The sequence below is a fragment of the Metopolophium dirhodum genome, chromosome 3, assembly GCF_019925205.1.
Source record: "Metopolophium dirhodum isolate CAU chromosome 3, ASM1992520v1, whole genome shotgun sequence".
In the NCBI taxonomy this organism is placed as follows: Eukaryota; Metazoa; Arthropoda; class Insecta; order Hemiptera; family Aphididae; genus Metopolophium; species Metopolophium dirhodum.
Window position 1 is genome coordinate 23275202 of NC_083562.1, and position 18482 is coordinate 23293683.

General features: G+C 30.9%; 1 pseudogene; it reads left to right on the forward strand.

Annotated features, from left to right (window-relative positions):
• Nucleotides 1–17703: 17703 nt before the first annotated feature.
• On the forward strand, nt 17704–18089 carry LOC132940462 (uncharacterized; annotated as a pseudogene).
• The last annotated feature ends 393 nt before the right edge of the window (nt 18090–18482 follow it).

The following is an 18482-nucleotide window of genomic DNA, read 5'->3' on the forward strand; positions in this document are numbered from 1 at the left end:
AGCATTATGTTCATAAATACTGTAAGCTATTACGTGTTAATGTGTTACCTGCGAAGAGTATAATTGTCTTTTAAATGGCGAATAATATAGCAAAATTAAAAAAAAAGTTGTTACCAATCTAACTTTGTGTATTTTTAGGTTTTGTTACACTGTTAGGTTCTGACTAAACATCTCGTGGACCTTGCGTCTAAAACTTGATTGTCGACTCTACCCATTTGAAGGCTACTCACCCCGAGAAAATAATCGCGTTTGTTGTTTTAACAAGTGGTAATGCATAATTTTTTATATTCATTCGATTTTCCTTTATTGCATGTGATATTAATATATTATACACTAATACGTTCAAGCTATTTTAATATGAGTATTTTCAACGTTTAACAAATAGGCACTACACGTAAATATTATATTCTACCGTAGTACCGTAAGTCCAAAAAACTCACAAAATTTGAAAATTCTGCAGGCAATAATAACATTATACTGGTCTCCGCTTAAATAGGCGGAATCCAGCCCATCGGTACTCAATTATTATATTTTAATACTTTATACAACCTCGAACTATTTGTTTAATTTTGCTATCATGCTCACAATAACTCAAATTAAACACATTTAAATATAATAAGTGTCATATACTAAGTATTATTTCTTGTATAAATATAAAATAGACTTAAATGTGAAAATAAATATTGTATAATATGAAGTTGTAAACATCACGATCTTATAATATAATATATATATCTTATTATATATTATAATTAAGACGTTAGAAAATTAGCTGAAAGAGGGCTTAGCTCCATAAAAAAGTCTGGAGAATAATTTTAATATTTTAGGTTTACGAAAACGTTTCCATAGAAAATTATAGTGGATGATAGATTTTTAGTGAAAATAATTTAACTGCATTTTTAATTGTTTAAAATAAAATATACTTTGACTGCAAAAATGTACTTATTTTGTATGAAGTTTTTGTGAACGTGGTCCATGTATAAATAAGATGTCCAATGCTGTAGAAATAAATTATAATATGTACTCAAACATAAATGCCTTAAGTTTTTTAGTTGAATATTTTATGAACTATTAATAACACAATAGTTTCCAAAATTTCATGATTTTGGGACCAATTAACCAAAAAAAAAAAAAAAACTAAAAAAACTTTGTATTATTATTTATTATGAAATTTTAATAATGTTTCTTTAAACGATTGAAAAACGTTTTTCATGTAGGTTGTTAGTCCCTCCCCCACAATTATTTAAACCAATTTTCACCTATGCGTTAGAATCTTTAGATAGGTAATAAAAAAATCGTTTAATGGTTGTAGTAGGTACTAGGTACTACACCCGGAATTTGATCTTAAATTCAAAAGGAGGAAACGGCAACTTACGACTTAGTGATTAAGCGCATATTTACTATGTCCATGTTTATACGTGGAAATTTCAAGTGTAAAACAATGAATGTACTGTGATTTTATCTATTGTTTTTCTTATAAAATAAAAATCAAATTAAAGTGTTTTATGCCTTATAGGTTATTATAATAATAGAATAATATCTTACAAATTTCTGTATTTGTATACAGCTGATTGAATCAAAACATATAATATAAAATAAGCATAACATAGCATAAAAATGGCGATTTATGTCGTTATATAGATAGATAACCAACATTTCAATATTAATCAAATTCGATAAAACAATTAATTCATAATTGTATCATATAAAAAGTAACTGCTGCAGTTTATTGTTTTTATTTGGTACTTATTAAATATAATGTAGGTATAATTAGTGATTTCACTAATGCTTTGCATACGAATATACATTTCTGCATTTCCGCATAAATGGTTTATTAATAGTTGGTCCTTGCACAAACGTAAAAATAAAAAAAAAACCAATATTAAAATTACTGTGAAATGGGTCGTTCTTGTCGGAATTCAAATGACTTTATAGTATTTTTAAACCGCTAAGAATAGGGAATCCAATTGAACAGGGGACTTATCCGAATCAGTTCCACTATTTTATGAATATAATATAACGGTCTGCAGTTTTAAAATATATATCTTTATACCGTTAAATAACTAGGTATTAAATAATATTATTATAATATTCGATACGATATGATATATAACACTATAATACTATATTATATTTATTTTTATTATTATTCTTCGATATTTTAAAAAATTAATACCTATTTTGTAAAAATTCTTGTACCTATTTTCTGTTTATTGTTTAACTGTTGTGGGTTTATCCCACGGGTTATGAGTAAGCAGTATTATAAGAAGCGTTAAATTCACGTGTAAAGAATATTGGAAATTTGTATGGAATAAAAGCTCAAAGGATATTTATTAAAACATTATTAATACGATGTAGATACCATAAAGCCGGTGCACTTGTGTATACAAATTAGAAGTAATTGTGAAAATCGCGATGGCTATATATACGTAATAGCACGCAGCTAGAGTGTCTTATTCATTGTAGGTCTCAACTTCCTCAAGTGTACACTTAAACAATTCAAATACTTAATGAAAATGGGAAGGTAAATCAAATTTTGAGTACGAATTCATGCGTAGAGCAATATAAAAATCAAAAAAATATAGGTATTTCAAAAATGTTGATTTTTATCGATGTCGATGTGATCTGTTGCCAGAGCACTGCTGAGTAGTCCATGTATTTTACGTATTTTTGAATTTGCAGAGGAAAGATTTTCGAGTGGGTTTCAAAACTTGGCTTGGAAGTTTACTCGAATGGTAAAATAAATATACATAAATAAAAAATTTTGAAAAAGTGAATTTTTAAATAGAAAGTGACGGAAATTCGTTTTATAGAAAAGTACTTTTATGTTTAATTGGATGTTTACAGAGAAGGTGGGTTGTGCGAGCTTCAAAACATTGCATGAGAATTTGTGTTTACGTTTGATATGTTTTTGTTCATTAATTGCATTATTATATTTGTATTATCATGGAACGACACGCTGTATGCATTTTACGCTCACCTACATATTATATTTAGCTAGTTATTATAATTAATATTTGGATCAGTGCTGGGGCCTGGGACTATGAATATCTGACATATAGTAACAAATTGAATTCCTTCACTAAAACCTATGGTAAATTTTTATTTTATATTATATACAGTTATTTATTTACAATGTCACTTAAGGAGAATTATTTCGTATTTGACGTTATGAACCATATAGTTTTATTAGAACGTGTACGACAATAATTAATATCCTGTTCGTAAATTATATATGATGTTCATCATAATTAATGTTACGTCATTTATGATTCCTTCCTGTCTACTGGTGTTTTATTACTATATTTTATTATGTAAGATAATATCGTATCATTCGTATCAGCTTGTCGTTAAAGTATTTATGCAATCCGAGGTATATCTGCAGGTATAAATATAATATGATGATATGCGCGTATGCCGAGTTATATTAAGATTTAATTTTAATATTTTATAATGTAACTTATTTTATTATGATGTGAACTGAAATAAATAGTAATAAATGTGTCTTATTTCGAAAATCATTTAAACCACTATTTAAATCGACGGAGAGACATTCGTTTGCATACGTGATACGTTGTAATTCGATACCAAAAATCGCATATATTAGAATTAAACGTACAAATACTGAAATAATATGGTAATTTTACATATAAAGCACAATATAGGTAGGTATTTAATACCCTAATTGCATTTTAAGCGCCTTTCACGATGCGCCGGGCATTATTATTTTACACACTATAGCACCGCCGTGAATTGATTTATAGTTATAATGATATAATATTATCTCATCGGCCTCGTCCCATTTGCATATCATATCTCACCGCTGTATCGAATATGCACCTAAACCTACTGTGTATACGGACAAACGGGATAATGCACGACGTGCTTGTAAAATATATCGATGTATAGTGTATACGGTCAACGTGCGATAATTACATTTCGAGAAATCTCGTCGTGTCCGACAGGTGTGTGTATATATCCAATATTGTGTGCCATTACTTGTTACGCCGTCCGGCAAAAACAACCAATATAGGGTACTCAATAATACCTACTTAGGAGTCTATCCGTATATACAGAGTGGTCCATCAAGTATGCTATCCCGTTTTATACTTAAGCTTTACGTTTTAATAATGCCTTTATTCAAATTCCGATTTTTTAATATATATTTAAAGTACACATTTTCAAATATATTAGATTCTTATCCCGTCTGAGAAGTATACAAACTTAATTGTTTAAATTATAACCCGCACCTGTTTTAGATTTGGATCAGACGGATTAATGTATTGATTTAACAATTACGTGGGTTTTTTTTCCTGTCTGTCATCAATTTTTAGAGCAGTAAAAATGCTTCGATTTTCAACTTTTTTTCTGATGCGATAGTGAGTCTAGTTGGGACTTTAGGGAGTTTAAAAATAAATATTAAGGAAATACAAGAATTTTTACACAAAATCAGTTTTCAAATTCTATTTTTTTTTCTGTTAATAGCAATCAAACAATTTTCGTTTGGTTAAAAATCTTTAAAATATAATTCGAGGGTCCTAATAAGTATTCCATACTGAAACCAATAATTCTAAAAAATATATAGTCACGATTTTTTCTTATAGACATTTGAAGTTCAAATTTGGACAAAATTACATAGGTATTTAAACAAACAGTAAAACTTTTACGTATATTACTTATTTTATTATACACAATGCGATGCTTTCAAAATATTTAGATTCATTTTAAGCTATTACAGAATTACCTACCTTTTTTACCATCACACTGTTTTATACGGTAATTTGGTATTGATTTAAAAATGAATACAAATTATAATAATATGATATAATTATACACTATTATAATAACGAAACATTAATAATATAATGAATGCAATGTTTTTGGCAATAAATTAATTCTACCTACCATACACTAATACTAAAAGAGAAAAATTAATTCTTTAATAGCAACATCAAAAAATTTATCATGAAATACACTTGATATAGTTATTGACAGACCGTCTTCAATCAGAATCGTTTTTCGTATAGGTACAATGATATACATAGTATTCAAATTTAATACATTTACTATACGTCTATACAGCAGGATGATATCCACTTGCCAACATTTTTATTTTTGAATGTTAGGTCTTAGGTGGATGACTTTTTTTTTAAAATTATGATGCATCTCTAAATTGAGATTTGAATGAGTAGTATCGGAATTTTTAACTCAATTTCACATTAAATATAATATAGATGTAATATTTAGCCTGTAAAAACTATAAATTATACTCAGGCAATTTTAAAAATTACAAGGTTTTAATATATTAATATGAATTACTAAAGTGGGTCCGCATAATATTATAATACTTATTCCTTAGTATACCTATAGGTACTAAAAGTTTAACTAGGTATTCAGAAACTATTATCGTTTGAATTTTAATTAACACATTTAAAAAACATTCGAATTTTCCAAATTTCCAAATTTCTTTAACAACTTACAATGAACCTTAAATGGAATAACATAAAAACCTATGTATTTGAAAATATGATTTTCAAATATACCTAAAAATTTCAAATATCAGAATTTAAATTACCTTATTTAGTACTAAAGAAATTATGCAGTTGAGCATGCTTGGTAAACATCCTGTATATAATACATTATACACACACGTGAGCTTTCGCGTTTTGTCGGCAAAAACCGGTCGAAAATCCACAGCGGCGGCGAAATTGTAGCCGAAAGCAAAAACGGCGAAAGTAAATTCATTCCCATTGTTGTCGGTCCGGCTGCCACGCCGTAGAGGTCATTAACATTTGTTTTTATTATTTTTCATCTGATTTTTCATCCCCTATCTGCTGACAGCCATCACACTTTCCGTATATAATATATATATATATACTTTAAAATATAATACAACAATAATTATCTATCTCAAATAACGAGCCAAAAGAATATCTTCTCCGTGATAATCAAACACGTATAATGTTCTATACGTATTACTTTATACTTATCGACCGGCAGTACCTATAGGTAATACCAATGCATGATTATACAATAATATACGTACATACTAATACATACTATCATTATTGTATTTCTGTCGTCATCGTGAACCGGCCAGGAGAAGTACAGTACTACTAATAATAATAACAATAACACAATTTTAATAAATAATATATGTGCGTATAAAATAATATGTGTAAATGTGAGAATTGCAAAACCTCAGTCCGGGGCTCGTAGAATCACGACGAAATCCTAAACATGTGATGTACAAGTATGATGTACATAGGTACTTGTGTCCGATGGTCGTTTTATTTTTTCTTCTTATTCCATTCGCTGCAGCCGCAGGCCTGCGATGACGATAAAAGCCGAAGGACGGTCTCGCGGCGGAGAACGTTTTCGCCAGAGAAACTCACTAAGGAGTCTGCGAGACGGCATCACACACATGACGACACGGCGTTGACCCCATCTCCTCTGCAGGAGATGATAACGCTCCGGGTACCTATAATGTACGTTTATTGCGATTTTATAGTGTAACGTCCGCGTGTACAGTAATCGAAGGACCTGGCGGCGGCGGCGTCGTCGACGACCCGAGAAGACGACGACGACCTGACAGTAAATCCGATGTATAACGTGCAGATATTATTATTACGTCCGATCCATACGATTGGCAAATCTCTGCTATTATAATACAACATTATTATTGTTATCGTTGTTGTTGTGTGGTGCGGTGCCGAATGTACAGATAGATACATCGGCGAACAGACAATAATTATTTGTCGATACGTTTTCGTTATCTAGCTAATGCGTGCTATGTACAAAATAATAATTTTATTTATTGTGCTAGTACTAGTAGTAGTACTTGTCCCCCGGCCAAATTATATTATTTTTTTTTTTAACGAAAAAATACGTAACACGCGTGTTTCGTAACGCTAATCGTCGTCTATAGCTATTTTTCATTCATTTTGTTTACGAATACGTCGTATAAACCTATTATGACAACAGTAATACACTATAGTACGTCATATTACTTTACATTTTTATCTTGATGAGCTATAGCTATAGCAATAGCAGCAATTACAATAGTAATTTATATATTTTGTCTATGTCTGAATGTTTTCGGATTATCGTTCCATAGCCCGAAATCATGTCAGTAGTTGAACGTTCGCTGTATGTATAATTATGTGATGATAAAAATAACAAATATGTTCCATATTTTATATTATATTCTAAGTATTACTTGGGTAAATAGATAATAATAATAACATGTAGCACCGTTCCTCGACATAAGGTTTTTATTTTTATTTTTTGTGATTAATTATTATAACATCACATTCACATTCACATACAAAATAATATGGTTATTTATTTCGATAATAAATTATTACAGAGGCAAAAAGTCGAGGCGGGTATAAATGTGACATCGATGATAAGTGTTTCGCGTATTTAGTATTAAAAACCCGAAATCAGTGGAAACTAGAAATTACTTATTAAAACCAGTTAATAATATGTCAAAGGGCATTCGATGAAGAACACGTTTTTAGTTTTTACTCGATTTACCTAGTTTTCACTCAAATGCTAATTGATAATGTGAATACTAACTGATATAATATTATATTAGTGAAAACAATTTCCGACCACAGAACAACTAGTTTTTTTTCTATAACGTACTTATTTCGAGTTTATTTCGCTGACCTTTTTTACTGCCTCTCCATAAATCGTACGTTCAATATAGGTAATATAATTCGTATTTATTGTTATTTCCTTTAACAGTTTAACTATTCGCATTAATGTAATTAATCATTTATGGTTTATAGTGACTATAGTCTATAGTATTGAAATACCCAATTTTCTAATCATAATATAGGTATACCTATATTAATAAGGCACCAGTTTTATTCACTCATTGCTCAGTAGACACACAGTATACGAAGAAATTCCATCGTGTAGGTACAGTGTTTCGAAATTCATACATAATATTATTATACCCTGTAAATCTATCTTATATCTTTTAGTTAGCAAATATTATACTGGACAACATTATAATACTATTAGGTAATATTTAGTAAACCACACACAATACTCATTATTTAACTAGGTATCGGGAAATTTACTTATACGTCTTTGAAGACGATACCGTAAAAGATGTTTAAAAAAAAAGAAACGCCCATTAGAATGGCACCCACACTAAACATATATATACCTACATTCGCAGAAAACCACACCATTCTTAAACACCACACCCGCAAGTTTGCTAATATAACTGATGGAAATATCTGATTGTTGTTAAAAAAAATATATATACAATGTATGTATATAAATGCTGTGTATGAAATAATAAAACCCACACAAGCTCTAAACGGAAAAGGAAAAATGAAATTATTAAGAAGCACCACACCAGTCTATTTTGCCACTGCAATTATTATCGATTGACGATTACACGCACGACGCTACAAAGTTGCGTTATTGGTTTTGCAAACGGAATAATATTTTAAATTTTAATTGAAAACATATGGCGTTAAAACGTTATTTTGAAATCAAAAAAAAAATACGTTTTACTAAAGGTAATAATAATGAGCAGGTATAATAAATGGCAACTCCATTTGTCGAAATAAATTCCATACCACTACTGTGTTATATTTATATGTTATACCTAGTAACTTCCCGTATTTAATTTGCCTTATAACGCTAAATCCACCGCCTTTAATCGATCACATAATTTATTAACTAACCACACTAAAAATGTACGTATTATTATAAGGTTTAATCGCTCATAAGTGAATCGTTTTTATGCATATTTTTTCTTTTCCATTCCATGATATGTATCTTACTAAATGTATGGTAAAATAATTTCGAATTGTAGAAACATTTTCGATCACTATAAGTGTTACCTCTGAACTCTGACTATAACAAATATAATGAATTAACCTTTAAAATAAAATAATACTTATTGTTATTTATTTTTATTATTATTAAACTACATAAATTACAACATTACTTACTAAAATGTACCAACTAGATCCAATTTGTAACCAGAAACTACCCTTAATGTTGAAGATTGAAGAATTTTTCCTGGACCACAACAGGATTAGGTATAGATACAAAAAAAACACATCATTGTAAATTTTACAATGTAAAACCAATAGAATATAGATACATTAATTGCTCCGATATACGCTTAGTATCTAACACACATTGTATGCGCGAGGTATATTTATGAATTATCTGTATTTTATGTTTAAAATGTATTAACTACAAACTATTGCGGGTGGAATGTCGGTTCATTTTAAGATGGCTCAACAATTTGTTTGTTATTTCCATAATTTAAACGATGATGATCAAACAAACGAGAACGAGTTTATAGTGCAACTACTAACCAGTAACCGGTGAAGATCCGGTTAACCGTTAATATTTTTATAATATTATATTCACATTTTAGAAAAAAAAAATAATAAATGGTCTTATGCAAACATGGTTGTACACATCAACGTTGGTTGTAAAACTTATTAGCGTCTCGCCCGAAAACATTGCTATCGTACTCGAAGATATAATATTATTATGTTATTTGCTATAGCTATAACCTACCACTCGCATGCGTCTCGTGTTTGTTGATTAATTTTTGTGCATACATTTATACATAACGCAGATGAGGGGAAACCGGTTCGTAACTGTAAAGTATTATAATATTCAGTACATTATGCGCATATTGCAAAATATAATATAATACATACAATACAACTTCATATAATATACACAATATATTCCACCATGTCCCTGGACAGCATTCAAAGCATTTGGCAGGTGACGAAAATCGCAAACGGTCTTAAGCTTAACGATATACTATTAGATTGTGTTCTACCTAGTAGGTACCTGTATGCGTTTACACTCGATAAATCCCTTTTGTGTGCCGCAAATAGCAAACTTACACCGCATGTCCGTGCTATTATTATTATTATTTTCTTACTTGTCGTGATATTACATGCTATACATTACCTATCCATATAATATTATAATAAAGTAAACTAGCTTCCGTCCAGAACTGGTCCGACAAAAGAAATATGAAAAAAAAATTAACAACCGCGATGTCGTCGATCGATATAAATCAAATAAATAGGAATCGCGGATTCCCATTTCCCAAACGCTCGGTAGCCTATCAAATATATTTTGTAATACGTGGGCACTAATGATACCCGGTGCTGTAGCTACGGATATCATCCTTATAGATGGTATCTTTTTAGGAATACGATTGCGCGAGCTACATTATTTTTACTTTTATGCAACGTTGCCCAATAAAAGTTTTTCCGGCTGTCCAAATTAAGGCACGCTATTTTAACTTGGGACAATACTAACCTACCTTAATGGTACAAAGTAAGTTGAATCAAATAAATACGATTTGGAGACGTAAGTTGAACATGGTTGTTCATTTCCAACTATTATTTATGGGCTCATAAAATCATAGGTGAATAAAAACTAATGAAAGTCCAAACAATTTAAAAGAGTAAGTAAAAAACTAAATGCCAGAAAATGTACAAATTAATTAAATTAATTAACTAGTTAAATAACCAGTGACTGAACATTTGTACAACTGTTTATTTTTAAACTAATATTAAGAAAAACATATAAAACCACATTAATATTAATCATTAAACATATTATTAGTTGATTTTAAAAAATAAGTGAAATCCTGGTGACTGAAAACCTAAAAATATTTGTTCAAACAATTTTCAATTAAATAAAACAAAAGTCGTTTTAAAAACTATTTTCAATCTCTTTCCTATAGTTAAATCTGACATTTTTGAAATTATTTTTTGACAAACATGTTAATCATCATGTGCCGTAAACTATCTTGCTTAGTTTTGGATTTAAATAGGAAATCCTTCCACCGCAAAATTCAAAAAAAGTAAAATATGTATTAAAAAAGTCTTCAACAGATGTTGCCTTATATCTACTTATAGAACGTTATTTAAAATTAAAACGCCATTGAAATGTCCATGTCCATCAAGAATAGTAATTAACACCTAAAATTAAAAAAAATTAACTTTTTCTTAATTTTTTTATCGATTTCTTAAGCTTTGTATACTCACGATTTTTAAATGAAACATAATATAGTTATAAATACATTAACATGTTGGTATTGTAATAAGTATTTCATGTGGCATATATTATACTATGATATAACAATTAACATTACCAAAACAGTTTATCTTATATCGTATAATTGTAATTTTTAACACATTACAAATGAAACATAGTAAGACTGTTGCAAATTAACATTAATTGTCATTCATAATCTCGGATAGTGTATTTATAGATATAATGTCTGACTCTATATGTATATAGTTCAAAGTATTAATAATAATACTGTCTGCAATAATACAGGCATGCCTGCTGATGTTTTTTACATTTTTTAGTGTACATTTCTTTATCTTAAATATTATACACTATTTCCTTTTGTAATTTGTGAGTTATTCAGTTATAGGTATAATAATATTTTTCAAGCCAATATTACATTCTTGTAAAGTTTGTGGGTTAATTTTTTTAATTAATTTCTGATCGGAAATATTAATATAATATGAATTGAAAATTTATAAAAAATTTAAAAAAAATGTAAAGTACCTATAATTGAAATTTACCATAAAAAATTTGGCAACGTCATTTCTAATTTCTCGTCGCTGTCGTACGCTTTTAAAGAGTCAATATTATCATGTTCTTTGTTCTTCCGGAACTGCGCACAATCGTAAACCCAAAAAGGCAAAACGGGCGCAATCGTAGTCCACCTTATTTTATGATATATAGGTACATTTTACACAATATCAATACTGGTGTCCAATCGATTATAGGCGTTAGGTCAATTATCATGGGTAGGATGTGGTAGCAAGATCGTGTCCCATGTCCCATAGGAACTGCATTGTTTATTCGAGTGAAATATAATATTATAGATAGCTTTAATCTTCTTGAATAAATCAACCAACAACAAGCAGCGACAACAAAATTAACTATATGTGCGTATCTGGTTTTTATGAACACCATTATTGTATCGGTACACGGCAATGGGAATACAGTTTACAAAATATTATATAGTAATGATATCTTTTATAGACTATTTTTTTCGTGAGTTTGTTGACCGAATCGTAACTTTTTGTCGGCCGTGAACATTTTTCATCGACTTTTTCTGCGTATCTTGCCGGCGACTATTTAAGGACACTGTCCAAGTTATCGAAGTGTTATTGCAGTATACCAATGACGAACGGAAACCTGGAAGAAGGATTGACGGAGCGGGCGCAACGCTTACGCCCGCCGAGGTGACCAAGTCAATTACGGGTAACGGAACTACAACGGAACACCGCTGCGCGTTTAAGCGACGAAGCGGACACGAAGCAGACGCCCGTCGAGGTGCAGGCCAAGCCGAATCTGTAGACGGATTTCAATGTCGATCGTACGCTAAAAACAGCCATTCATAAATATTAAATAATACATTTAGTATTTATTTATTTTGTATAGCGGGAATTAGATTTAAGCGAAATAAGAAATTAGTATAGACCAGACCGACGGAATAAAATGTGTCCACAAAATTGTGTGCGTGTGTTAAAAAACGGCTGTTTCGTCTATCGAAATTGTTCTACTTCTTTATGTGTCAGTCGTCAGATATTGTCTTTACATTTATTTTATTAATAATTAATCTAAATTCCGTGGTCATTAAGATTAAAGAAACAGGTAAAGACAAGTATTATTTTACTATGTACAAGATTCACCTTACACTATTCTGTGGTCGTCCGGATTATGTTAACAATGTATATCGTATATGAGATCGGTACCATTACGCTGTCGGGCTCCACTTGGATTTATTCATTGCTCGTTATATATACTGTGGTTGTCGATAGTTCGGATATTATATAGGCGTGCAGCTTTAGCCAAATCGATGATATTAATCATCATCGGTTGGATCGCGATTCCGGACTACATATTTGTTAAGTACAAGTGGCGTATTTAGGTTTTTGTGGGGGGATATGATTTTATCCAGTAGCCCCGTCTTTAAAGTTAAGAGGCCTTAAGTTAGGACTCTGAAAACTTTTGCAGCTATATGGAGGGGGAGATTGATCTCCTTGATCTCCCCCACCGTAAATACGCCACTGGTGCCACATAAATAGATGCATGCATGCATGCATTTTATACGTATACTACAATCAAAATAGCTCCATAATATATTTGTTAACGACGAAGCGTGATGCGGAATGTCCCGGTTCCATAGCCGCCTAGGACCTAGGTGGTCATATTGATCAGTAAAAATTAATAATGACGTTAACAAAATATAATGAACTACAATTTATTGACAAATATGAAAAATATATATTTTCATTAAATTTAGTATTTTACGCCAAATACCAGGCTTTGGTATAAAATAGTTTAACCAGGAAGAGCCGTAACGGGAATTGAGCTAAGTATATAATATAAGTCAGTTTTGAAAAAAAAAATTCTTTCATACTACCTACACATCATTGTGGTGGTATTTTATATAACACTACATTTTTGATCTAAGTGACTAAGTGGACCGCTGTTCGTTTATATAAACACAAAAAACGACTTTGATAATTAGTTCAGTGATTTCAGTGTTAGCCTTTTTAAAATCATCATAAACAATTTATTCACCAACATAGGCTACACAGAGCATCATCCACTGAAGCAGCTGCAGTTCGATCTATACGTAAAATATTTCATACTTAAAACACTAGGTACCTATATCATAATTCATAATAATCAATTTATACGATTACAACTTGAAGTTTAATCATTAAAATAAAAATTTTTTTTATGTACTTAAATATCAAAATATAATTCGTCAATATTTTAATTTTAAAATGTAAGGACTGGGGCCCGGGAGTGTATAATAAACGCGCTGGTCACAAACAAGTAAAAACATAAACGTCGCAGAACGTGCCAATATCCGCCGACCACATATCTATGTTTGTGCGTGCGTGTACGGTGGTAGCACTGAACTAAATACATTATTTACACTAATTACAATGTATTTAGTTCAGTGGGTGTGAGCAGCTAAACTCAATCAGCAGTATAGTGGTCAGGTTTACCTGACTAATAATGATGAGTTAGTTGAGTGAATTGTGTTTGTATATTATATTTTTATACATCTATGATTGTAAGACATAGACACATAAGTGTTTGTATGTGTACTCTTGTAATATTATATTAAAAATGGAACAATGGTTGGTATTTAAGGAATGTACTATTAAGATCAAGGTCCTTAGCCTTTGTGGCTCAACAATAATAATAAAATAGTCCATCAATATACAATATAATATAAATAGTAAAATAGATAACTTGAGTATACACAAACAAGGATAGAGCGATCACTTCCTACCAAAGCTGTAGGCCTGTTGCCTATAGAGTGCGAATACATTATTCACTAAAAATATAATAGAAATATAAAATTTATACTTTTGAATATATAAATATAATTATAAATTATTTGACACTTCAAGTCTAACTAAATGATATAATAATATAACTTTGAATTTTTCATCAAAACGACCTTCGAGACTGACAAAAATTAAAGTACTTCTAGTGGTTTGATTTAAAAATGTAAAGATGTTTTAATTGGTCAACAAGTATACTTTGCATCGGTTGGAGCTTTTTTTTATATTTTAAATATTTTTGAATATATTCAATATTAAAAATTTATAAATTTATAAAATGTAAAATATTTATTCTTGTCAAGAATTTGCTAAAATTGAAAAAGTGCTCTGACCGACGGGATGCAAATTAAACTTGTTTACCAACACAAACATCTTTACATTTTTTAAATCAAACCACTAGAAGTACCTTAATTTTTGTCAGTGCGATGGCTATTTTACGTCCATAAATTGGTTTTGAATATTTTGATCTAATGACTTTAAATGACTTGTGCATGTGCGTCCGTGTGACCATAAACCAGATAAGAAATTACAATGAATTGTAAATTGATGCGGTTCGAGGGTGATGGTAAGAGAGTATATACACACTAATGATCATTTACTACACACACAAAGACGATCAGTAATCGCAGGAACGAAATAATTACCTAAACACAACTCCTTAAAAATGACACATTTCCAGGGGCCTTAGCAATATAATACTATACTATATTGATTGTTAACATTCATCTAATTATACGACATACAGGCAATTATATTAGTTTGTTTTTAAAGGCGTCAAATATAAGTCGATACAACCCTTGCAAGTTTATACCCTCCCAATCATATACTTTCTCGTTAACGCTAATTTATTAATGTTAATTGTGCCAACATCATCGGGTGGGAGGCACTGGGAGCATAGATAATAAAAAAATATTATCTTTATATTATCTATTGCCGGGAGGGTCAGTGAGTGCGGACTACCAATGTAAAATATGAGTTTGAATCTAGCTGTGCCTATAAGTACTTAATGGTAATCATAAAGGTAGATACTGAAAATTACAACACATAATTTTACAATTTGTTGTCTGTAAAAAACGTAAAATATTAGGGGTAATGTGGAAAACAATAACCGAAGACCGAAGGCTAACGCCTGACAATAATAATAATTAATAATATTGACGGTCGTAGTGTGCGTTTTGGTCGGATGACAGTTTATTATTGTACTCGATTCGAATGAACGAATAAACGCCGCTGCAACAGGTATATTAAATACCTACTTCGACGAATTTCATCACAGAGCCGCCGTCGAGTAAATCCGAATAAAAATATTGTATACAAAGCCGATTAAGAATCGTTGGAGTGTATACGAAAATGCGCACGAACTAAACAGATATACATAGATATTATATATTATAAAATGTATAGGTATAGTTTTTGCTCGACGCCGCTGATGATGACGACATCAATTACAAAAGCACGCGCTGTAAAAGAGTTGACGATCGAATACATACCGCAATAGGTACTTGTTTGTGTCAGATAGTATGTTATCGTAATATCGTGTATAAAGAGACACATTTTGGCAATACTTGTGGTTAACGCTGCAATTCTATAGGGACGATTTTATTTTATTTTTTATTTTTATATAGTGTCAAGGACGATTTTTTGTGTGTTGAGAGTAACAATATTATAATATTGTCGCCAGCGCGCTGTACTCGTATTAGAATATCGTAAATTTGTCATCTCAATCTTTATTATCGAATACCGGAATACATAGGTAGGTAATATATTACTATAGTATATAGTCTATGAAACAAGAGTAAAAATGTCTATATTTTCGGCTCGTTTCACGCCTGTCCAACAATTCATTTCCAAGGTAATTTATTGAACATGTAACATATGTTACAATTTTACCTTGCTTAACATAACTTTGTTAATCTTGTTACATGATGAATCAGATAAAGTTGTAACCACAAAATTTTAATTTGTACAACCTCCCAAACACCACTAAATCCATTATAAAAACTCGGGTGTCAGCGTAACATTACTCCAACACCCGCTTTTTTTAAAATATTCTCTCTAGTTCTCTAGTCGAACGAGATACGCACGACCGCGCAATTTGATACCTCCTATTTTGGAAGGCCTCCAACAAAACTATAGCAGACGACTTTGTAAAATGTACAATTTTGAATTTTGAAAACTTGTTCAAATGACAACAGTACCTAATAATAAATTACCGTCGTGGATGGACAGTTTTTGAACTACCTATATTCGAACACTTATACAATTTTAAATACAATAATAATTGTATATTATATTTAGAATTTATACGGTTTGCTTTTAAAATGTATTATAATATGTATCTTGTATTTAAATTGTACATACTATTAATTATATTTTATACTATATTATTATTATTAATTATTAGTCTTGAAGCTATAATAATTTCTGCAGAAGCATGCTTCTATTTGCTTAGCTTTAAATTTGTATATACATTACTTAAAAAGGATAAAAAAAAAAAGTTTTAAATTAAATATTTAGATATTTATGTAGGTACTATTTATTATAGTGTATCTACCTACCTAGTTAGTATTAATTTTTTTTTAATAATCTAAGTAATTACTAAATAAAAGTATTTTTCGTTTTTCACACTCAACCTATTACCACTGTTTAAGACACATTTAATTCGTTTCAATACAAGGACTTATGACTGGTTGAATAAATGTTTTATAAAATATGAGTTATAACTCAGACTAGGTAAACGTTTTCGGAAAAAATCAAAACAACTAGGCTTTTGTAAAACAACCATCAATTTAATTTTATTTAATTAGGTATGTAGGTTTTTTTTCGAGTGTATCTATATAATATAGTATTCTGTATTTGACAATAATTACTCATTAAAATCAAATGTATCTTGTATTTTAAGACAGATTTTGAAAGTATTTCGCCAATCTCTGATTTACACTCTTTTTATTGTTTATATTGTACAATGCATGAGCGTGTCTCACCTATCGATATTTCTTGAAAACAATTTTCTCATACCTACTCGCTTCACGTTTGTTGGATGTGTACATACTATAATATTATTAACGGTGTGTCGGTGTACATAGCCATATTAGTTATTTTAGTTATAAGTATATATTATATATATTATAAGTGATGAACAAAAAAAAAATAAATAATAATATCATCAATATTAAACTATACATTTTTCTTTATTAATTTAAAATATAAATAACATCATACTAACTATAATCTACATTTTTTTTTAACCGGACGATTACCGTCAAGTAGAAACGCTGGTTTTGGATATCAGGGAATGTCCGGTTCATTGACATACTGCACTAAGGACGATGAGAGGATATTTTTCGGCGGACTGTCGGACCAGGACGCGGGCGACCACCGAGCCACCCCCGCGGGGGTTCTCGCCGGGCCGCGACGACGGCACGAGGTGCACTACAACAAGTGGCCGAACCAAGCCGCAGATCTCTGGACGGAGCGAGCGGAGGATGCTCTGGTGCTCGACGGCGATTTCTATGGCATGCAGCGGCGGCAGCAGCCTGTACGGGACCAAGCAGAGGACGAGTCTGGAAATCAGCCTTTGCCGGAGGACCACCACCACGGAATTGCTGCCCGCGTCCACGAAACCAGCCCGAGTGTTCGTTCTGAGGTCCGGCAGGCGGCCGGCCGGGCGGTTCGAACTAGAAAGCTCCCGTGCGTGCCGGACCCGGAGATGGTGACTAGAGGAGGAGGAGGAACTTTCGGAATGACGGGGAAACTGATAAAAGGGTAAGATGGTTTGATGACGATGGCAGTTCCGAGCAGTGCGATATTTACTTCAAGAATTCCGGCGAGCATATCATTTGGAAGCTCGCCGGTCAATCATAGGTATGCTGAAATTGTAATTTTATGAAAATTATTAACAATTTTGACGATTTTTCGACACATTGTTATATAGTATACTATATAATAAGTCGTAACACTCTTTGATCATAAATACTGTATATGCTTATAACTTACGTTATAATATGTTGTCTGTTTGGTAATTGGTAGTATGTATAGGTGGTAATATTTGATTTGGATTTTGGACATGGGTTT